The 23,430-nt window shown below is 42.1% G+C and overlaps 1 protein-coding gene across 1 annotated transcript in view; it reads left to right on the top strand.

Moving 5' to 3' along the window:
- Nucleotides 1-972: 972 nt before the first annotated feature.
- chrnb5a (cholinergic receptor, nicotinic, beta 5a) overlaps nt 973-23,430 on the top strand; it is a 106,708-nt gene continuing 84,250 nt past the window's right edge. The window contains exon 1 of the mRNA XM_066658630.1: nt 973-1,004. The gene's annotated coding sequence lies outside the window, so the exon portion shown is untranslated. The remainder of the gene's footprint in view (nt 1,005-23,430) is intronic.

The raw sequence follows: 23,430 nt of genomic DNA, 5'->3' as shown, positions 1-23,430 counted from the left end.
CCAAAATGTGTTTTTTAATGGACAAATGGATTGTTGATTGATTAGTTCATCATGGATGAGTTGGATTGATTAGTGTTGGGTTAGTTAAATGCTGATATATATTGATTGACTGATAAGCGGAACTTTTTATTATATATTGATTGAATTATTGTTGATCAGTGGAATGCTTGATGATGGACTGTGATTGTTTGTTGAAAGATTGCCCACTAATTAATTGATTGTTTACGGGTTGATTTATTGCTTGTTTTAATTGATTGCTATTGATATTGGTGGGGGAGATTGCACTGATTCTGGTATATTCATGGACTGCTTCTTGACAGATTGCTGATTGAGAGATTGCCTATTGATTGGACAATTGCTTGCTGATTGCTGATAGATTGACATTATTACTCATGGGTGGATTGATTTTGGTTATTTATGTGTTTATTGATATATTGTTTGGTGGCTTATGTATTGATCGCTGACAGAACTAGTTATTGCTGAACTCTCTCTGATGGCATACAATAGTGAGGTTATAGTAATACACAACAATAGTGAGGTTAAAACAAGATAATAGAATATTTAATAATTTTTAATAAAATGTATATTATAATACACTGTTTTATTGATTCTTTAATCAGAAAAATGTAAAAGTAAAAAAAAATGTGTGATAAGCATTAATATTATAATGCAATTTAAATGGTAATGAATACTCTAGCACTGGGCGGGGTGTGTGTGCGCTCAGCCAATCAGAATCGAGATGTAAATGTATAATTGAAGGAGCTGGTATACTTTGACCTGACGCGTTCCATGGAAAAGCTACGCAACAGTGGGCGAGCAGAGAGGAGAGAAGGCGCCACGGGAGAAGAGTCGATCACCTGAGGATCTTCATCATTCACTTCTCTGTCAGAACCAAGCCTGAACATTCAGAACAGCTTCAGGAAGTAAAGAAAAGTGGGAAACTGAGTTTAAATGGATTGGAGGCAGGAGGAAGATGGAGGATAAACACAGGAGAACTTTTTAAGGTAAGTTTAAAGGATTATTCAAGTTTGTGCTGCTGTTATTTAAGCTTTAGACTTTTTAATGTGCTCCTGCTGCTGCAGTTTTATTTAAAATGTATTGTAAACCAGTGTGCTGTGGTGAATCTGGCTATTATTGCTTTGAAATATTGTCTGGTTGTTGTGCTAATGAGGGTCTGCTCACTGCTCTACTGCATTGTGTTGTTTGTTTGTAGTTATTGTGTTATTATTTGTGTGCCGTGGACACAAAGTGCCATCGAGGTGGCATAAAATAGCGCCCCTTGTGAAGAAGGTCTTACCAGTGAGTGAATAACGCTGGCTCTATTTGTGCAATGGTTCGCTCATTGGCAGCATCACAAATCTCTCCTCACTACCTACCTAGTGCACTGCATAGGCCATTACATTTCACCCCCAGGCAGAGTCTAAATGCAATGTAAACTGCTGAATGGGAGACATACAGGCCATGTTCCAGTTCCTTATGCGTTGCCCTCCTCCCTAGCGAGGCAGCTGTGTTTCTTCTGGGGTGTTGTGTTGTGAAGGAGAATCGCTGCCAGACATTGTCTAGAGTTTAAATACATTTTTATTTCACAAAAGAACAGCATCTTTCCACCCATAAGGACTGGGAGAGAATTAAATTCAAGTTCCTTCGTCTCTAGTTGCCTCTATTCATCTCTCCCCCTTCAGTCCTACACTCTTCACTTATATAGGATGATTTGTGTCTGCATGAGGTATAGCTTTTGTTTGCATAATTTCCTGTTCTGGAAAAGAAAGATACCTTGTAAGGACATCCTGTCCTGCTACCATCAGGAAAGAAGCTTAACCTAACATCCAATTCCAACTGGGACAAAAACCCCTATATATGTATACATTCAGAACAGTAAATCATTCCTATGTACTGCACACACGTAATAACATATGCATATGTGGACATTAAATTGTACATCATTTGAATATATGTCAGCACAAAATATTTGTCACAAAGTAACCCTCAAACACAGATTACCGAATCAGTGTAGTCATCTGAGATCTAGCCCTTGAGTCTTTATAATACAGATACTATGGCCTGTGCCCCAAATCTCCCCATGGTCCCTGCACTGTTCACTACTTAGGTCATAACACTATGTTCACTAACCAAACTGTGGTTTCTAATGGACCGATGAATTGCTGTTTGATTAATTGATCGCAGATGAGCTGGGTTGATTGCTGTTAGCTGAATGCTGATATATTGATTGATTCATTGCTGATCAGTAGAATGATTGCTTATATATTGGTTGATTGCTGATGCATGTATTTATTGCTAATTAGCATATTATTCACTGATTCACTGATTGCTGATATACTGATTCATAATCAAGTGATATATGTGCGATGATGTACTGGTGTATTGATTTACTGCTCATGGACAGATTGCTGATTGATGGCATATGAAATAATGAATGACGGTTCACTAATTAATTTAGAGTTGATGGAGTGATTTATTGCAGACATTTCTGTTTTATGGTTTGCAATTGATTGCTGGTTATATTGATTGAAAGCTGAGGGCAAAATGGATCAGTTATTTTTTGTTGGATCCTTTGTAACGATGGATTCATTACTTGCTGAATAATTTCTTGACGATGAATTGACTGCTTATGAATGAATCGATTGCTGCTTAATTGCTCACTGTTTAATTGATTTCCATTGGGTTGATTTATTGCTGATTTGGTTGATTGTTATTCATGAATTGATTGGTAAAAAGATTAAAACATATTAAGTATAAAACAATAACAGAAATTAGTAAATTTAAAAAAACTTCATTAAATAAAATGACTAAAATAATAATAAAATATACAATGAAACAAATAATAAAAACTGAAATTTTAATTAAATAAGAATATGAGTAAAAATTAAGAACAAAATAATAAAATAACAACAACAACAGGTAAATTAGGTTCTAGGCAGAATGGAGGAGGTTATAAATTAAAATTTAATATGACTATATGAGGCGGCACGGTGGCGCAGCAGGTAGTGTCGCAGTCACACAGCTCCAGGGGCCTGGAGGTTGTGGGTTCGATTCCCGCTCCGGGTGACTGTCTGTGAGGAGTTGGTGTGTTCTCCCCGTGTTCGCGTGGGTTTCCTCCGGGTGCTCCGGTTTCCTCCCACAGTCCAAAAACACACGTTGCAGGTGGATTGGCGACTCGAAAGTGTTCGTAGGTGTGAGTGAATGTGTGTGTGTCTGTGTTGCCCTGTGAAGGACTGGCGTCCCCTCCAGGGTGTATTCCCGCCTTGCGCCCGATGATTCCAGGTAGGCTCTGGACCCCCTGCGACCCTAAATTGGATAAGCGGTTACAGATAATGGATGGATGGATGACTATATGACACCAGCCAGCTGAGCTTTTAGTTTTTCCTGTTTTAAATTCTGCCAGACTTCTACTTCTATTCAGAAATAAAATTGTGAATTTAAAAAAATCAATAATAATAATAATAGTAGTAATAATGTAGTACTGCTAATTTTATATCCATCCTTTATTCACAAAAAGAAAACAATGTAAAAAAGTAAATTAAATAATGCATTTCAGTTGTGAATGCTGTGACCTTCTAGAGCATTCTCTGAAAATATAGATAAATAAATACATTACTGTTCACTGGAAAGAACCAAGCTTCCAAGAATCAGGAACAGAACCGGTTCAAGAACCGGATTTCATTTTGTGGAAAAGTGCTATGGCTGACAGCAACAAATCAATATTCTGATTGGTTAAAATAAAAAAGCTTTCCTATTGGTCTATCAATTGGCCGTCAAAACAGGGTCTTAAATCCGCAACTGCAAAATGAGATTTGCATACGCAGCAGAGAAGGCGCATGTGTGGATTTTTTTCACCTCATTCAAGAACTCCCACTGTCACATTTGGCACCTTAAAAAGGTTGGCTCTTGCACATTTTAAGCCATTTGAGAAGGTACTGATTCACACGTTCACGACATTTGATTTACAAATGCAAATCTTTTTTTTACACATTTGTGATTTTAAGTTATTATTATTGTTGTTGTTTTAAATTTGTGCATTCCAATACGTTTGTGGATTTTAGTCTTACGTGTGTGTAGTTGCTCAAACGCAGTTACAAAGTCCGTTACATTTGTGAGTATTGATTTGCAAACTCAAAATCTTTTTGATCCTTTTTGATAGATTTCAGACTGTGACATCAGCAGTCAGCAGCTTGTAAGTTGACAAGTCATTTTTTTTTTGTTTATTGTATTTGGACATGCTACTAAAATACTGTAGTGACAAGTTGGTACATATGCATACCTTTTAAATATATGCTCACTTTACAGTGCGTGGGCCATATATGAAATACAGCCTTACTCATTTTATTGAGCTTTATCTGAATAGCTGATTAAACCTTTCTTTCTGACCCCTTTTTCTTGATTTCTATCTGATATGTGACTTGGTAGTAATGTAGACCCATATGCTAATCAGCTCTGCAAATATATCTATTAAAACCTTAAGCCACATCACATACTACATTGGCAGATCACCCTTAAAACACTGCTACATTCCTAAGACATAATCCATTTTCTTATTTGTGTGAACACAACCAAAAACCAACATACTTTGATAACATCCCCTTGCTTGTAAGAATATTCTGAAAGCGTGGGAATAAGGCGAATTGCATTCCTGATGGCTGGGTTAAACTGGGGTTTTCCTGACAAACCAGGGACAGAAATGACAAGAGGGAGTGGTGGTGTTAAAATTGTATGGTTCCTCAAAAGATGTAAAAAAGCTATACAAATTTCACAAGGATATCACTATTACATTGTCCCCATATTTCACTTTTACTGTTTACCTCTAATTTATTTTGTTAACATTTGTCACGAACTGACAGAGAACCGACACTTGCGGATCACAAAAAGAGTTTATTAAATCGAGTCCAAAAGCGAAGTCAAAAAACAAGCAAGGGTCCAACACAGAGAGCAGACAATACCTCAGGGATGTAACAAATAGCATAGTTGAAAACAGGCAGAGTCCAGAACCAGAGAGGATAAACAATACTGAAAGGACGAGGCAAAAGATGTAAACCGATGTAGCAATGAAGTAGCAAGATAAATCAGATTCTAGAGAATGCTTTGTATGCTGGGAATAACCATGGCAATACTCGGCAAGGACTGGGAAATTCAGGTGAATGGGACCGGTGTGGATTCATGTGATCTTCTGGGGCTTTCTGGCACAGTAAGGCACAGGAGGAGGCCTGGAATGAGGACGACCACGACGACGACCACTGAATGGACCAGAGGTAACGAAGCTAGGAACAGCAGCACGTGTGGAGGGCTGAGACTGACGTGGGCTTCTGGATCGGGATGTTGGACGGGACAGAGCAGAATTGGAGAGGGATCTTCTAGGGCGACCTCTGGGATGGGGAGCAAGCTTCTCAGGATAATGGGAGTGGATTGCCAACACGAGACTCCAGATCACAGACTTCCTTTGCGGGTACCCACGAACTCTCCTCTGGACCGTAACCCTCCCAATCAATGAGGTACTGAAGAACCTCCCCACGTCTATGTGAGTACGCATAGTACATAGTACATAGTACATACTCACATAGTACATAGTGAGTACATAGAAGAATCCTCCATATCAACGGCCGTGGGTGGAACTTCATCTGGTAGTACCTCGTTCAAGAGACCTGAAACCACAGGTTTGAGGAGAGAGACATGAAATAAGTTAGCAATGCGATATTGAGCAGGAATCTCCAAATTATAGGTAAAATCATTGATTTTACCAGAAACAGGGAAAGGACCAATAAACTTGAGTAGGAGCTTCCTGCATCTCCCCTCAAACCTGATCCTTAGTAGCCAACCATACTCGTTCCCCAATGTGGAATGAGTGAGAACTAGACTGGTGCTTATCAGCCTGCTCTTTATACCCGGAAAGGGCCTCTGATATGTGTTTGTTGGTTTCTTCCCAAACCTCCTCGCTGCATCTCATCCACGTGTCCACCGATGGAATTCCAGAGGTCACAGCTGCCCAGGGTTCTAACGGAGGTTGGTAACCTAAGATACACTGGAAAGGAGTGATTCCTGTTGTAGAATTTACCAAGAGGTTTTGAGCTATCTCAGCCCATACCAACTACTGTGACCAGGCCTGTGGATTATTATGACAGTACATACGTAGAATTTGCCTAATTCTTGATTGGCTCTCTCACTTTGACTATTGCTCTGTGGATGATATCCAGAAGTAAGACTGACATTAACTCCAAAGTGCTCAAAGAATGCCTTCCATACCCGTGATGTGAATTGAGGACCTCGATCAGATAGGATATCCTCAGGAATACCATAATGACTAAAAATATGTGTATATATAACCTTAGCTGTATCTAAAGCAGTGGGTAGTGCTGGTATGAAATTGTGACCTGTACATACATCTTCCCTTCCGGACATTCACTGGGCACCTCCTCCAACCTATTTTCTTACTCTATTTGTTCATCAAGTTCTCATCCTTAAGGAGGAAGTATAAGGTCTGTGTTTTGCTCAGCGTTCTCCCTTGGGTCATTCTGATTTATACAGGAAAGAGCGTTAACCTTAATGTTACGGCTACCTGGACCTCATTCTTTTTGTGGTACACTCATTCTTTTTGCTGTACGGAGATATTCTAGATTCTTGTGATCAGTTATAACCATCAAGGGATGTAAGGAACTGTCTAGCCAGTGCCTCCATTCCCCCAGAACTAGTTTTACAGCTTCTCCTATCTCCTATCTCCTATAATTTCGCTCCGCTGGTGATAATTCATGTGAATAAAAGGCAATAGGGTGTAGTTTTGAAGAACCTCCTCTACGTTGAGACAGTACCGCACCAAGACCTGTCTCCAAGGTGTCAACCCCAACAACAAAGGGAAGTTCTGGCCAGTTAACAACAGCATCCACTTTCTGGTCATCCATAACTATATCAGACGCACTTTTTCATTCCTGGGGTATGTAATAAGTTTGCTGATGAAATTCACATTTTTCACCCTTAACATAAAGATTATTTTCCTGAAGACGTTGAAGAAACTGACTGACCTGAATTATATGAGCATTAATATCTGGAGAGTAAATCAAGATATCATCGATGTAAGCTATAACAAACCTTCCTAACATGTCCCTGAATATGTCATTGATAAATGACTGAAACACTGCCGGGGCGTTGGCTAGTCCATAACTCATAACCAAGTATTCATAATGAGCCTTAATGGTACTGAAAGCCGTTTTCCATTCATCACCCTCCCTAATTCGGATGAGATTATAGGCACTATGGAGATCTAGTTTTAAAAATTGTAGCACCTCTTAATTGTTCTAATGCCACTGGAATGAGTGATAACGGATATGCAAAAGTGCATGATAGTCAATACATGGTCTTAATCCCCCCCATCTGTCTATTTGACAAAAAAGAAACCAGATGACAGAAGCCATTGAACTCATAGAGGGGGCTACTTTGCCCAAATCACGTGACTACCCTCTTAATTTAGAGGAGGAGAAAGCTATGGAAGAATATGTTGAAGAGGCTTTAAACCAAGTCCCCAGTATTGACTATCACTCACCCTGTTAGCGTGTGAAGTCCTTTGCAGGTTTTGCATCGAGCCTCACTGCAGACATTTTTTACAGTCACGTCTGATGTGATCAGACCCTCCGCAATATAAACACAATCCACTGCGGAGATGACGAAGTCGCTCCTCTTGCGAAAGTTTCAGAACATCACACTGCATAGGCTCCAGAAAGGGACTAGGACAGGAAATGAAACTGGGGTTCCTCACTGGGTGATTAGCAAAACCAGGAACGGATTGACGTTAGACAGCATTGTGTCCTTGACCCGAAGTATTGGGCCGCTTCTGAAGAAGGTGGTCTAGGCGGATTGATAAGGAGATTAGCTGATCGAGTGATAGACCATCATCTCTACAGGCCAACTCGGTAAGTATTTCAGGGTTGAGGCCATTCCGGAAAACATTTTTTAATGCTGGTTCATTCCACCCATTCCCGGCCTCAATAGTCTGAAATTCTAATGCATAAGCAGCGGCGGTGCGAGATCCATGCTTCAGAGTAAGAAGAATTTCAACACAAGATTGTCCCTCATTTGCATGAGCAATGGTGGCAATGGAGGTGGAGGCTGTGGTGTTGGAGGAGGAGATGAAGAAGGTGGAGGAGGAGGTGGCAGTGATGGAGTAGGGAAAGGTGGCACCAATAGAGGAGGAGAGGGAGACTGTGGTGTTGGAGGAGGTGGAGGCAGCAGTGGAGGAGGAGGTGGAGGAAGTGGCAGCGCGGATCAGAAAATTGAGAGTTAAGTGTTTTAAGAAGGTAAGATAGTGGTAGAAGGAGATAAGGGGGGATTGTTGATGTAGTTGGTGAGATTCAGGAGATGGCAGTGGCAGTGTTGGAGGATTGAAAGGTGGCAGCAATGGAGGAGAGGGAGGCTGTGGTGTTGGATGAGGAGGTGGAGGAGGATGTGGAGGAGGTGGCAGTGAGGATCAGGAAATTGAGAGGTAAGTGTTTTAAGAGGATAAGATAGTGGTAGAAGGAGGTAAGGATGAAGAGTTGAATTAGTTGATGAGATTCAGGAGGAGGTGGTGGCAGTGTTCGAACAGGGGGAGGTGGTGGCAGTGGAGGAGGAGGCTGTGGTGTTGGAGGACGAGATGGAGTAGGTGACTATGGTGGAAGAGGTGGATGCAGCAGTGAAGGAGGAGGCAGAGTTGGAGGAGGTGGCAGTGATGGAGGAGGGAAAGGTGGCGACAAAGTAGGAGGAGAGGGGGGATGTGGTGTTGGAGGAGGAGGTGAAGTCAGCAGTGGAGGAGGAGGTGGCAGCGAACATCAGGAAATTGAGAGGTAAGTGTTTTAAGAGGATAAGATAGTGGTAGAAGGAGGTAAGGATGAAGAGTTGAATTAGTTGATGAGTGGAGGAGGAGGCTGTGGTGTTGGAGGAGAAGATGGAGAAGGTGACTAGAGGAGGAGGAGGTGGCATTGATGGAGGAGGGAAAGGTGGCTGCAATGGAGGAGGAGAGGGAGGCTGTGGTTTTGGAGGAGGAGGTGGAGGCAGCAGTGGAGGAGGAGGTGGCAGCGAGGATCAGGAAATTGAGACGTAAGTGTTTTAAGAAGGTAAGATAGTGGTAGAAGGAGATAAGGAGGGATTGTTGATGTAGTTGGTGAGATTTGAGAGGAGGCAGTGGCAGTGTTGCATGAGGAGAAGGTGGTGGCAATGTAGGAGGAGGAGGAGGCTGTGGTGTTGGAGGAGAAGATGGAGAAGGTGACTATGGTGGAGGAGTTGGAGGCAGCAGTGGAGGAGGAGGAGGAGGAGGCAGTGATGGAGGAGGGAAAGGTGGCAGCAATGGAGGAGGAGAGGGAGGCTGTGGTTTTGGAGGAGGAGGTAGAGGCAGCAGTGGAGGAGGAGGTGGCAGTGAGGATCAGTGGAGGAGGAGGAGGCTGTGGTGTTGGAGGAGGAGATGGAGAAGGTGACTATGGTGGAGGAGGTGGAGGCAGCAGTGGAGGAGGAGGAGGAGGTGGTACTGATGGAGGAGGGAAAGGTGGCGGCAATGGAGGAGAGGGAGGTTGTGGTGTTGGAGGAGGAGGTGGAGGCAGCAGTGGAGGAGGAGGAGGAGGTGGTACTGATGGAGGAGGGAAAGGTGGCGGCAATGGAGGAGAGGGAGGTTGTGGTGTTGGAGGAGGAGGTGGAGGAGGTGGCAGCGAGGATCAGGAAATTGAGAGGTAAGTGTTTGAAGAAGGTGAGATAGTGATAGAAGGAGATAAGGAGGAAGAGTTCATTTAGTTGGTGAGATTCGGGAGGAGGCGGTGGCAGTGCTGGAGGAGGGGATGTTGTCAGCAATGGAGGAGGGGGGGGGCTGTGATGTTGGAGGAAGAGATGGAGATGGTGACTGTGTGGATCAAGTTCACTACAGAGAGAGACCAGCTAGAGAGTAGTAACACCAACCTGAGTCTAGAGACGGACCGGTACATGAGATGGCTTTCAGAACTGAGCGGGTATTTTTAACATGTACAGTAAATCATTTAATTATTTCATGACCCTGGCTTATGGTGTGTGTTGCCATCCACTGACTTTTTGTCAATCCACTGACTTTTTGTGAATTATGAAAATGAGCATGTAAAAGACTTTTAACTGACTCCAACTCTCCTTCCTCTTCACACTTTAGGACCACTCTGATTTCACACAAGCACAACCTGTGTCTTATACTAGTGCATGTGTAGAATATTGTACACATATAAAGCACTTTACAAAAATAAGAGACCATACAGCAGTTATTTACATTGCCATCAAAACATTAAGAACACTTTCTAAACCAAAGAAACGACACACACATCTCAACACAAGTATTAAAGCAAGCTTTTTGATACAAAGTTCATTTTGATATAAACAGCTTTAAAAATGATTCTGATCAAAAAGCCCACTGAGATTTCTCCATCTCCCTTGAGTCGATGCTCTGATGACGGGAGCTGAAGTTGTTTCACAAAAGTGCAGTGGATGGAAATTTCCATTCTCAGAAAACGCCAGCCAACAGGATGGAGGTATTTGAACTCCAGAATTTACTACATCTCAAACAAGAAAAACATCTGGGATGAAGGAATAATGGACTGCTTTAGGAGAGAAGTAGACCTGGTGATTATCAACAGCAGAGAACAGCAGGTAGGGGACAGAGAGGGAGAGAGAAAGAGATATGGTATTTAGCTGTGTCTTTTCTCACTGCACTCACAATCACAATGCCAGGAATTCATTAAAGACTCTGCAAATATCAAGCTTGGACTGGTCTGAAGGACATAAGCTCAAAGAGAGAGTGGAAATGGGTGGACAGCTCAGCACTGACCACTAGGTAAGACCCCACTGAACTAGATATTGGAGGATGGGGTTTATGCAGAAGGTGCTTTTCTGTTCTTTGCAATATGAGACATGTTCCATTTCATTTAGCTCGTAAGTCTGATGTCTGAGCTGAGCACATTCCAGTTAAAACATTCAGAAAAGCCAATGTTATGTATGGGTTATCCTTGTTAGCTTGTTCCTGGTTAGCATTGTTAGCAATACAAGTTGATAGCACATAATACATTAATTTTACACATCCAAACCCCAGGGAATCCCATCCAAATATAGCAGTCGGACAATTAATTAATTAATTAAAAGCCTTTACTGCGCTAATGAAACACATTGACTACTCTGGTTCTCTCTTTTAGTTTATGGAGTGCTGGGGAACCTAATGGATGGAATGAAAACTTGTGAATGCCAACAGCAATGGATTATCCCTGTCATAATTTATTTGTTTGGATCTGTTAAAGAAGAATTTTTTACTGAATATATGAGTAAATAAACTCATACTGAATTTCATAGTTTCTTGATAATATTTTTGGATTCATAATTGTGTTTTCCTGTGATGGATTCTATTCAATTGAAATAATATCTCAGATATTCAACCATTTTGGTTTCCTTACACAGTCCAAAAACACACGTTGGCAGGTGGATTGGTGACTCAAAAGTGTTCGTAGCTGTGAATGTGTGAATGTGTGTGTTGACCTGTGAAGGACTGGTGCCCCTTTCAGGGTGTATTCCTGCCTTGCGCCCAATGATTCCAGGTAGGTTCTGGTCCCACCAAGACCCTGAACTGGATAAGTGGTTACAGATAATGAATGAATGAATGAATGATAATTCGTTCAGTGTTCTCTCTGATTGGTTGGAGTGGTTGCTGGGGCTGGAACATATGATGTGATATTAATTAATATGTTAATAATATATTTTTTATAATATTAACACTAAAAAGGAAGAGACAGTCATTTTGACCTTTTTGAAATTTTGATATATAAAAACTTTCAAATAATAAACCCATGTCCAAAGTGCTTCTTCCAGTGCATCAGTCATTACCTTGACAACACAGATACAGTTTACCTCGGAAGCATCCTATAAAAACTTTACAAAAGAGAGTGAATCACCTTGTGCAAATCACATGAAAGCAAAAAATGCACAAGCAGTGCTCCATTCCACCATTTAGGCATTATGTATATAAAAAAAAAAGCTTTCAGCTTGTTGTGTAATAAGCTTGTTGGTTAATAAGCAATGGACAGTGTAATCATCCAAATTCACTTGTGTTTCTTAGCTGTACTTTGTAAACTACAGTGTGCCTTACTAGGGTGAGCCATTTATATGGATATACCTTAATAAAATGTGCAGCACCTGAAATTACGGATACTGGATACTGAAATTAAATGCTACTGTGTTAGCATTTCTCCTGCAATGTTGCTATCAGTGTGTGAAGAGTGGGAGAATAGGGTTGCATTGACAATCCAACACAATGGGCAGCACTTTGTATAACACATTTTATAAGTGGTCAGAAACTTGTAAATAACTAATGAAAGAAAAAAAATTACAAACCAAGCACACTGTTTCTTGTGAAATTCGCAATACGGTTGATGTGTCACATGACCCACTTCCCATTGAAAAAACAAAAGTTTGATCCAAAATGACAAACTTCAAAATGGCCGCCATGGTCACCACTTATCTTGAAAAGTTTCCCCCCTCCCATATACTAATGTGCCAGGAAGTTGTAACAGGAAGTTAATATCACCAACCATTCCCATTTTATTAAGGTGTATCCATATAAATGGCCCACCCTGTATATTGCACACTAATGAGAGAGTAGGAAGCCATTCCGGTCACAGCCTCATTTAAAAAAAAAAAAAAAAAAAAAAAAAAAAAAAAAAAAAAAAAAGGGGTCCAAAAACCTACACAAAATCATATACCAAAACATTATGACCATACTTCTTGTTTTACACTCATGGTCTATTCTCTCAGCTCCAGTGACCACACTGGAGCACTTTTGGTGTTTTTCCACCACATGGGTCCGTCTCTACATGACTCAACTCAGCTCAGCAAGCTCAAAGCTTGTCACTTTTCCACTGGCAGGGCTCCCCCGACATTGCAAAACCCCATCTGTAACAGGAATCGCTGGCATTGAAAATCACAACATTGGCACTGGTAAGTTAAGTGCTGTTTACTCATCATGTATTTGCATAAATGTGAAAGCTGCTGTAATTTAAGAGATTTAACAAGCAGCAGTTTTGCAGGATTTGAATTAACTCTGCATTTCGTGGTGAGATACATTTCTTTGACCAATCAGCGCTCTGCAGGGTTTACACGTCACCATTTAGTACCTATTCTGCAAGTTGGAACCCCGAGTGAGCTGGGACTGAAAACCTACCCAGTTGCAGGGACCAGGTACCAGATTTGGCCAGTGGAAAAGCAAAAAAGCCATGCAGAGTCGAACAACGTGTAGGTTCCATGCAGTGGAAAAGCACCATTTGTAGTTCTACAAACACTGATGTGTTTATGTGTGTTACACTGGCAGTGCTGCTGAACTTTTTAAACACTGTCCACTCACTGGTCACTCTGTTAGACACACCTACCTCATTGGTCCACCTTGTAGATGTAAACTCATCTGTTGCTGCACAGGCCTTCCTCTAGTCCTTCATCAGTGGACTCGGGATGCCAACCAGAAGATGTTTTGGTTAGTGGACTATTCTCAGTCAAGCAGTGACACTGAGAGGTTTAAAAACTCTAGCAGCACTGCTGTGTCTGATCCACTAATACCAGCACAACACATATAAACATCACCATAACGTCAGTGTCAACTGCAGGGCTAAGAATAATCCACCACCCAAATCATACCTGCTCTGTGGGGGTCTTGATAGAAGGCTAATAATGTACACAGAGCAATAATAGATAGACTACATTCTGTACTTAGAACTACAAATTACTTCTATGACAGTGGATCTGAGAGAATGGACAGTGAGTGTAAAAACAAGGAGGTTGTCATAATTTTATAGTTGATATATAGTTGACGTATATGTACACACAAACACATACACACATTAGGTATTCTAATACATTTTTAAAGCATTTTTTCATATAACATATAATTGTAAACAATGTAAAAATCCCCCCACTCATTTTATGGTACTTTTGCATTTTTGACTTTTTATTCAACAAAAAAGCAACAGAATATTTAAGAGGTTTGAAAAGGGCAGTGGGACGATTTATTGATTGTCACATTTGTTATGTGTACCAACATGAAAAAAGTGCTGCAAAAAGTGCATCTAAATCTTTGGGAATATTGTGCGTGTTTTGGTTTATATAATTGTTATATATAATTTATATAATTGACTGTGATTTCAATGTTTGCAATCATTTTATAAAATGAAAATGGTCAGATTTAGTACTAAGCAAAACATACTATGAAATGACAAATAAGAGAGAATGAGCAGTGAATTACAGTTATGCAATTATATGTACATCTAATAACTATATTCAGTGACTTAAAAGGAAATGTTCTTCTCACACATCCAAAAAATTGCATCAGAGCATTCATGATCATTCCATGTGTTTAGGATATCTTGTACTGATCCACTTTCTATTGCATCAAAACCAGTTAAGACACAGTCCTCATTCCCATTTAAATCATTTGGTTCTCCTTTAGTCCAGAACCTGAAAGTAAACAAAGAATCAGCAAGTTTAATTATTCTGCACAGCTAGTGATGAGAGATACAGAGAAGAACCAGATGACCAGAATGAGAGACTGGTCAGAGGCTGAAAAATGAGTGGGAAAACATATAATGCTCTGTGTTTCCAAGACAGCTGCTGAATGGACAGATATTGATATTATAAGAACTTTTCCAGAGTTCAGCTGTCAGTTCTCTCACCCAGTAGTCAGTGTTGAGTCATCTACCCATTTCCAGACGGTTTCTTGGCTCTGGTCAGTCAGGCCAATCCAGATCATTTCACCTTGTCTGATACTTTCAACAAACTTCTGTTGAGTATTAATTATTGGTCAAATATGAATTAATATCCATACATTAACACAATAGCCAATCTTGTAACATACCCCCTGCCCCGCCCCCTCACCTGTTCTTCTCTGCTGCTTATGATCACCAGATCGGATTCTCTCCCTCTGCAGTCATCTCTGCTCTCCTGCCATGACTTCTTCTCAGTAGAGACATAGTAAACACTAGAGCTGAAATATCTCCATCCCTGCTTGTTAATATTTTCCTCTGTCCATTTAAACAGTATGAAGATATACATAATTAGAATTAATTCCTTTAAGATACACTCAGTGCTAACATAGATGCTCAACTGTACACACACAGCTTGTATAACCTCCATAGAAAAACATGAAGTTGTACAAGCTTAAGTTCATCATACCCAATGTTATGCTGCATAAACACTTTCGTCACCTGCTGGCCACTTTGAGCTGTGTAATTAAAAACGCAAGCAGGTTTATCTGCCTCAAGCAAGTCAATTTTTGGTACCTATTTCATTTTACACTACTACAGCTTCCCCCAAAATGTAGCTGGTGATGGCAAAAAACACTGTCACTAAACAGGAACTCCAGTCTTTGGAAACCACAACGGTGGTTATTATAACATTAAGTGTTGTTTCTTCATTGTGTTTAACCATACATAAATTCAGACAGACCATTAGGTTTTTGTTGTTCTTCTTCTTCCTTGTTGCACTGTCCAGTCTCACTGGATTTTTTCATTGGCCACTATCCAAGGAACATCTGGACCTCTTCAAAAGGTACAAATTACTAGAATCTCTCATTGTTCTGCATGGTTTACACATCATGGTTTTGTCCCTACTCGGCTCACCTTGCAACCACAAGAGAGCAATTAATAAAAATACTTAGAGCCAGGTTCCAGGTACCAAATTTGCCTAATGGAAAGCCAAAAATTTGAGTACAGTTGAGTTGAGAATAGCAGTGTATGTACCACACAGTGGAAAACAGAGGCGATTGCTCTAAGACTGCAAGGGAAGCTCAGCTTCCCCTAAAATGTCAAAAAATAAGTGATCAAATATATTCTGTTGTGTGTACTTGTCAGTGAATAAATATGCACTATAACGCGCTCAACTTTTGTTCAGAATCAGCTTCTTATCACTGGTAAAGACGCGGCTTTCCCGCAGGTTCATGGTGCTTTACACAGTGTGGACGCTAATCGTCCACAGAGTTCAATAGCAAAGCAGCGAAGTGCAGCAAAACGAGACGAGTTATTGGATAAATGCTGGGCTTTGTCCCGCCCATCGGACGCTCAGCATCTCTGGGGGTCTATGGGGCAGTGGGCTGGCCTCGGCTGGCCCGGACGCTCAGCTTCTGCATGATGATTGGATGATCTGTCTCAGGCGGAATCCCTTTTTGATTGGCAGCGTAATGAGCGAATCAGTGATACTTTTGAGTACATTCTGACTCTCTTTAATGACACTGTTTCTGGTGTACTAGACCAATTGGCTCCCTTAAAGACTAGACAGGTCCCTGCTGGTCGCTCCTTCCCTTGGTTCACTCCTGAACTCCTGAATTCTGGTCTTACTGTGCACTTAATGGCATATACTGACCACATGATTTCTTATAACACTGCTTTAAAATCTGCCCGTTCTGCACACATTTCATCTCTTATTAATAATTCTGGTAACAAGCCCAAAACACTTTTTGCTACTGTTAGTAAACTCATTCAGCCACAAACAATCAAGAACTTTAACACTGCTGAGCAATGTGAAGTTTTCCATAGATTTTTTAATGACAAGATTGCTAAAATCTACCATCAGCTCCTCTCATCTCCTTCTTCACCTGAGCATTGTTTCCATTTGAGCCCAGCTCATAAACCCCTGGCTAAAAAATAAATATATTAAAAAATATTCCGCCATCATATCCAGCCCCATTTCCCATCTTGTTAATATGTCTCTTGCCTAGGTCATGTCCCCATAAGCCTTAAAACATCTGCCATCACACCCATTCTCAAAAAACCTGGTCGGAACACAGACAACCTTGATAATTTCTGACCTATTTCTAACCTCCCCTTTTTAGCTAAGCTGTTAGAAAGGGTGGTGGCCATTCAGTTAGAGTCATTCCTGATGGACAATAATCTTTTTGAGCCTTTTCAGTCTGGCTTCCGCACAAAACACAGTACTGAGACAGCCCTTTTGCAGGTTTTAAACGATATCCTACTCGCTACTGATTCTGGTGCACTCAGTATCCTTCTTCTCTTAGATTTGAGTGCAGCATTCGACACCGTTAATCACAGCATACTCATCTCCCGTCTCTCTGCTATTGGCATAACTGACACCACTTTCCTGGTTCATCTCTTACTTTACCAATAGATCTCACTTTGTTGCTCTTGGTACACACAGATCTTCCCCTAGTACTGTTACACAAGGTGTTCCCCAAGGTTCAGTCCTAGGCCCAATACTTACTATTCATCATATACATGCTGCCACTTGATCACATCCACAGCCATGGTCTTAAATATCATTGTTATGCAGATGACACTCAAATATACGCGAGCACCAAAAATACCTCCACTCTGCCCCCCTCTGCCATTATTTCTTGCGTTCCGGATCTGAGACACTGGTTGCACGCCAACTTTTTGAAACTCAACACAGAAAAAACTGAAGTCTTGCTCACTGGCCCCAAGTCCACTCTTTCAAAAATTTCTGATATCACACTTAACTTTGATGGTGTGGCTCTCCAGTTGTTCGCAATTTAGGTGTACTTCTTGACTCCTCCCTGTCCTTCAAACCTCATATTAAGGCCCTAACCAAAACATCCTTCTTCCATCTACGTAATATTGCTCGCCTTCGTCCCCTGCTTTCTGTTAAGGACGCTGAAATTCTGGTCCATGCTTTTATTTCCTCCCGTTTAGACTATTGTAATTCTCTCTTCATTGGCCTTCCTTCCACGACCATACACTCCCTTCAGTGTGTTCAGAACTCTGCTGCTCGGGTCCTCTCTTATTCTAAAAAATCAGCTCATGTCACCCCTGTTCCCTGTCTCACCCCGTATTCAATTTAAAGTTCTCCTGCTCACATACAAAGCTCTGCACGGTCTGGCGCCAGCCTACCTTTCTGAACTTTTACACTCCTACTGTCCTACAAGATCACTGAGGTCCTCTGAGAGCGGTCTTTTATCAGTACCAAAATTTAAATTGGTTACTGCTGGTGGTAGATCATTCAGTGTGATGGCACCCAAGCTCTGGAATTCATTACCACAAAGTCTTCATCTCTGCCCTTCATTGTCTGCCTTTAAAACCCAACTAAAGACCTATCTCTTCTCTCAGTACTTCTGCACCCTGCAGGCATAAGTGTATTCTCTTATATTTTTATTTTTATTATTATTATTATTTATTTTATTTTATTTTTTCTCTCCACCTCCTCTTTGTGTAAAGCGACCTTGGGTATTAGAAAGGCGCTATATAAATCTAACTTATTATTATTATTATTATTATTATTATTACTTAGGTGTAGAGATCCGTGGGAGCATTAAATTTTCATTCTATTCTGAGTTGAACCACACTTTCTTAATCCTCTTAGCGGCAGTTTCTTTGTTAAAAACGACTAGCGACAAATCGAGCTTTTATTTCTGGTGGGGTATTTTTGTAGCTGCTTGTGTTTGGACACTGACTTCTATCACTCTTTCTGACTTCTATCGCAGTTTCTGTCCAGCTGGTGCTGCTGAGCCCCTCCACCGTCACAAAGCACTCACAGGCGGACACACTTCATATGGGCCAATGCCGTTTAAGCAGCCTAGCTATGCTGGCCATTGAGAGGACACTAGTCAAGTCCCTGGAAAAGATGCCTGGTTGGTACGACAGGGTCACAGATCATTTTCTTGAAAAGGAACACAGGGTAGAATTTACGTATAAATAAACCGACACATTTTATGATGTAGGCCAAGATTGAGCTTCCCCTTCTTGAAAGACCAGCATCCGCCACTGGTGGAAAAGTACCATTAGACATTGTAAATCCTCCAGCATTTTGGCTTTAGAGCAATAAAATTGATGGACATTTCCCAGCATCTTTGGGATGATCCAGAACTAATCATCATCCAACACCAGGACCTGAGCAGTGTCACGCCCTCGTCTCGTTTCGTCTGTTTTCCTATCTCTGCACATGGCTTTGTTTTGTTTATGTTCATGCCCCGCCTTTGTTCCGCCTCCTCGTCTTTACCCTTGTTATCCGTTTCAGGTGTTTCTCGTTTGTTAGTGTATTTAAGTCCCCTTCCCTCACTCCCTGGTGTCGTTCATTGTTCCTTGTTTAGTTTGCATTGATTTTGGAATGTTCTTCGTAGTGTTCTTCTTGTTCTTCGTATGGTTAATTTTTTCTTAGTGTTCTTTGTAGTGTTCCTCGTGTCTCTTGCTCGTTTCTCTTGCTCGTTTCCCTTGCTCGTTTCATGCCCCAGTTGTGTAGTGTTTGTTTCGTTAAGTTTTGTTAAATAAAGTCTGTGTTCTTAGCGTTTGCGTCCGCCCTCAGTCTGTCCGCACCCCTCGCCCCTAACAGAATGAACGACCCAAAAAAGGACGCAGCTAGCACGGACTACCCTTTTAAGAGGTGTGCAATTCGCTGGACATTTCGCACAGGCCCCAAAGATCCCGTGGAGGAGGCTTTAAGAGCGGCCTCGGAATGAAGTCGACGGCTCCAGCTCATGCCCGGCGCGGTTCCTTCCCCCGTAACAGAGGACTCGATTTGTGAATCGACGGATTGCTCCAGTGGGAATCGTAGGAGCCGCCGGAGGAGGCGTGCTGGAGTCTCCCCCTCGCTGGTGGATTACCCCCTCAGGTCTGGGGAAATTTTGGGGGGGCGTTAAGGGTAGGGGCTGTTAGCCTCCAACCTCAGAGCTACGGAGGTGATGCTAACAAGGGCGCACCTTTAGGGGATCTCATGAGTGCGCCCGTCAAGCCCCCTAAACCCTCTACAGCTCCAGCACAAGCCCGGCGAGCAGCACGAGCCCCTGCCTTCGTGGACGTCGCTGCAGGGTCCCCTGCCTCCGTGGACGGCGTCGCTGCAGGGTCCCCTGCCTCCGTGGACTGCGTCGCTGCAGGGTTCCCTGCCTCCATGGACGGCGTCGCTGCAGGGCCTCCTGTTTCCAGAGACTTCGTCGCAAGGGTCCCAGCTCCCAAGCACCTCTCTGCACTCCCTCCTGACCTCCAAGAGATGCTTGAAAGCATCTTGGCAAGTCTGGAGGTCTGCGTGAAAGCGGCACAGCCAGCCGCTCCTCTCCTCGTGAAATCGGCGCAGCCAGCCGCTCCTCTCCTTGTGAAAGCGGCACGGCTGGCTGCTCCTGTCCTCGTGAACGCGGCTTCCACGGCCGCTCCTGTCCTCGTGAACGCGGCTTCCACGGCCGCTCCTGTCCTCGTGAACGCGGCTTCCTCGGCCGCTCCAGCCCCAGAGAAGCCGGCTTCCTCGGCCGTTTCTGCCCCCGTGACTGTGGCTACGGCCGTTTCTGCCCCCGTGACTGTGGCCCCGGCCGCTCAAGTTCGTGTCTATGGGACGGCCCCAAGGACTTCGGGGCTGATCCCCAGAACTGTGCCCAGGCTGGTCCCTCAGACATTTCCACAGACATTTGCCAGCCCTGGGCACACCCATGTTTTAGTTCCGCTGTCTGTCCCTGTCCTGATTCCTGTCTCTATGCTTGTCCCTTTACCCTTGTCTGTGTTGGTTTCGATTCCTGTCCCTGTGACGGTGTTAATGTCCATTCCTGTAAACGTCTTGCTACCTGTTTCCCTGCCTAGTCCTGTCCAGTCCCCTGTTAGCCCTGTCCAGTCACCACGTAAACCCTCTGTCCGGTCTCATGTCCAGTCCCCTGTTCACTTCCAGTATCCATCCTCAGTCTCAGCACCTGTCCAGTCTCTGTTTCAGTCCCCTGTCTCTGCTCCTGTGTTGCCTCAGTCCCCGTTTCAACCCTCTGTCTGTCTGTTCCTGTCTCAAGTCTCGTCTCCTGTCCATTCCCAGCACTCAGTCCCGTCATCTGTTCTGTCTCCCGTCCGGTCCTTGTTCCCCTCCAGTGTCCAATGTTAAGCACCCCGTCCAGTCACATTTGTCCACTCCTGTCCAGTCTCATGTAAACACTCTTGTTCTGTCTAGTCCTTTCCAGACCCAGGTCCCATCCCCTGTTAATTCAGTCTTCTGTCCCCGCTCAAGTTCTGTCCCCAGTCCGTTCTCTTCGTTTCAGTGCTTTGCCACCCGTCTATAGTTCTTACGTGTCTCCGTTTCTAGATTGTTCACCGGTTTTTCCCCTTTGTCAGTCTTCTGTTCTGTCCTAATTCTAGTCTCTTGTCTCCAGCCCTACGGTTCCTTGTCTTAGTCTCTTGTTTTCCGTGCTCCCTCCTGCGCCAGCTTCTGGGGGGTCTAGTTTACGCGCCCCGGGAGTTGCGCGTTCAGGAGGGGGCATCTGTCACGCCCTCGTCTCGTTTCGTCTGTTTTCCTATCTCTGCACATGGCTTTGTTTTGTTTATGTTCATGCCACCCCTTTGTTCCGCCTCCTCGTCTTTACCCATGTTATACGTTTCAGGTGTTTCTCATTTGTTAGTGTATTTAAGTCCCCTTCCCTCACTTCCTGGTGTCATTCATTGTTCCTTGTTTAGTTTGCATTGTTCTTTGGAATGTTCTTCGTAGTGTTCTTCTTGTTCTTCGTATGGTTCATTTGTTCTTAGTGTTCTTTGTAGTGTTCCTCATGTCTCTTGCTCGTGTCTCTTGCTCGTTTCCCTTGCTCGTTTCATGCCCCAGTCGTGTTGTGTTTGTTTCGTTAAGTTTTGTTAAATAAAGTCTGTGTTCTTAGCGTTTGCGTCCGCCCTCAGTCTGTCCGTACCCCTCGCCCCTAACAAGCAGGACCAGAAACCTAGGACAATCTTAATAAGAATACCTTAGTTACAGTAGAATATGATCAGACTCATTACCATCACAATTGCAATGACTGTAGTGTCATCTGCAAACTTAAGGATTTTCACTGAGGGGTACATAGAGTTACACTCTTAACAATAAAGGTGCTACAAAGGGTTCTTTGAGCGATTCCATGAAAATCAATATTGGTTCTATAAAGAACGATGATTGTTTAAGCGATATGTGAGTGTGAAGAAACTTTTAAAGTTTTAAAAGACCTTCATTTTATGTAAAGATTCTTACTAATTTAAATGTTAATAGCAAAAATTTTCTTTATGGAATCAAAATGGTCCTTCTGTGGTGTAATTTAAAGAACACTTTGTACCCTCTTTAATTTTTAGAGGGTTCAGTCAACGGTGTACAATGTGAAGAGTACTAGGGAGAGTGTAGCACTCTGTGTGACACTGTACTAGTGCTAAATACTAAATACAATTTCATTTCATCCCAAAAAAATGCATTGCCAACTCTTCAGTCTTTTTGCTGCTGCTTGTCAGGGCATGGTGGCAATAGGCTTGTGCGCAGGTACTCCAAAGCATCCCATTTCATTTCATGCTTTTCTGAGGAGATTATACAAAATTCTGTATGCAAAGCTGAACCTAATTGTCCAGGAGGGGTGTATATTAAAATAGCAGATTGAACTAGATATGATGTATTTACAAATATTTGTGTGCTTTTGGTACAATGTGATGCAACTATAAGATGATTTATAATTCATAAATCATGCTGATACTAATGTGAACATGCATCAGTGGAAACGATATATGCTAACTACCAGCTTGACAACATCTTGTTCTTACTACATGATGCTTCACATGGACAATGGACAATAAATATGGGAATAATTAATACAATTTTATTTTATTAATAACTTTTAATAATAATCGTTTTTTTTAATTACATTTTTAGGAATTTGTTGTATTTATTTAGAACTAACGGTTTTAGTGACATAATGGTGAAGGCACATGCAGAGTTAGGCATCTTGTCTAAGGATTCCTGTTTATGCATGTTGTTGATTACTGGATTAGGAACACCTACCTTGTATCTACACTCAATGCCCATTTGATCAGCACCACTGACCATACAGAAGCACTTTGTACTTCTACAATTACAGACTTTTGTCCACATGTGTCTCTGCATACTTTCTTAACCCCATTTTGCCCTTCTCCACAATGGTTAGGATTCCCATATTGCAGTTATTATTTTGGTGATGGTTCATTCTCAGTGCTGTAGTGAAAATGACATGATGGTGATGTGTTATTGTGTGTTGCTCTGGTATGATTGGATCAGACACAGCAGTGTTGCTCAAGTTTTTAAAGTCCTCAGCTGGACCGAAAAAAATCCACCAACCAAAAATATCCAGCCACCAGCATCCTATGTCCACTGGTAACTGACTAAAGTGGTGGTTCTTAAACTTTTTGCTTTGTGACTTTTAACAAGTGCAAAGCAATTAATAAATAAATCGGATATGTGTGACATTTAGATCTTACATGGGCCACATGTATCTTAGAGCAATCTGTGATAAAGTCGAAAAGGAAGAAAATGAGCACACACACATACAAATCACTTGATTGTGATATCTCAAGATGCATCTTCTTTTTGACTGTTTTTTAACTCTCACTTGCCAGAATATCAAGGCAAAGCACGCGTTGTGATTGGTCAAATTAATTTTTGACTTGGCATGTGAATACGTAACTTGTATATTTTTTTTCTGATAGCATGGAAGCCTGGAAGATCTTTTCTATTTCTCTT

The sequence above is a fragment of the Hoplias malabaricus genome, chromosome 2 (assembly GCF_029633855.1).
Source record: "Hoplias malabaricus isolate fHopMal1 chromosome 2, fHopMal1.hap1, whole genome shotgun sequence".
Classification (NCBI taxonomy): domain Eukaryota; kingdom Metazoa; phylum Chordata; class Actinopteri; order Characiformes; family Erythrinidae; genus Hoplias; species Hoplias malabaricus.
The sequence above is the reverse complement of the archived record's forward strand: the minus strand, read 5'-3'. Positions and strand labels throughout refer to the sequence as shown.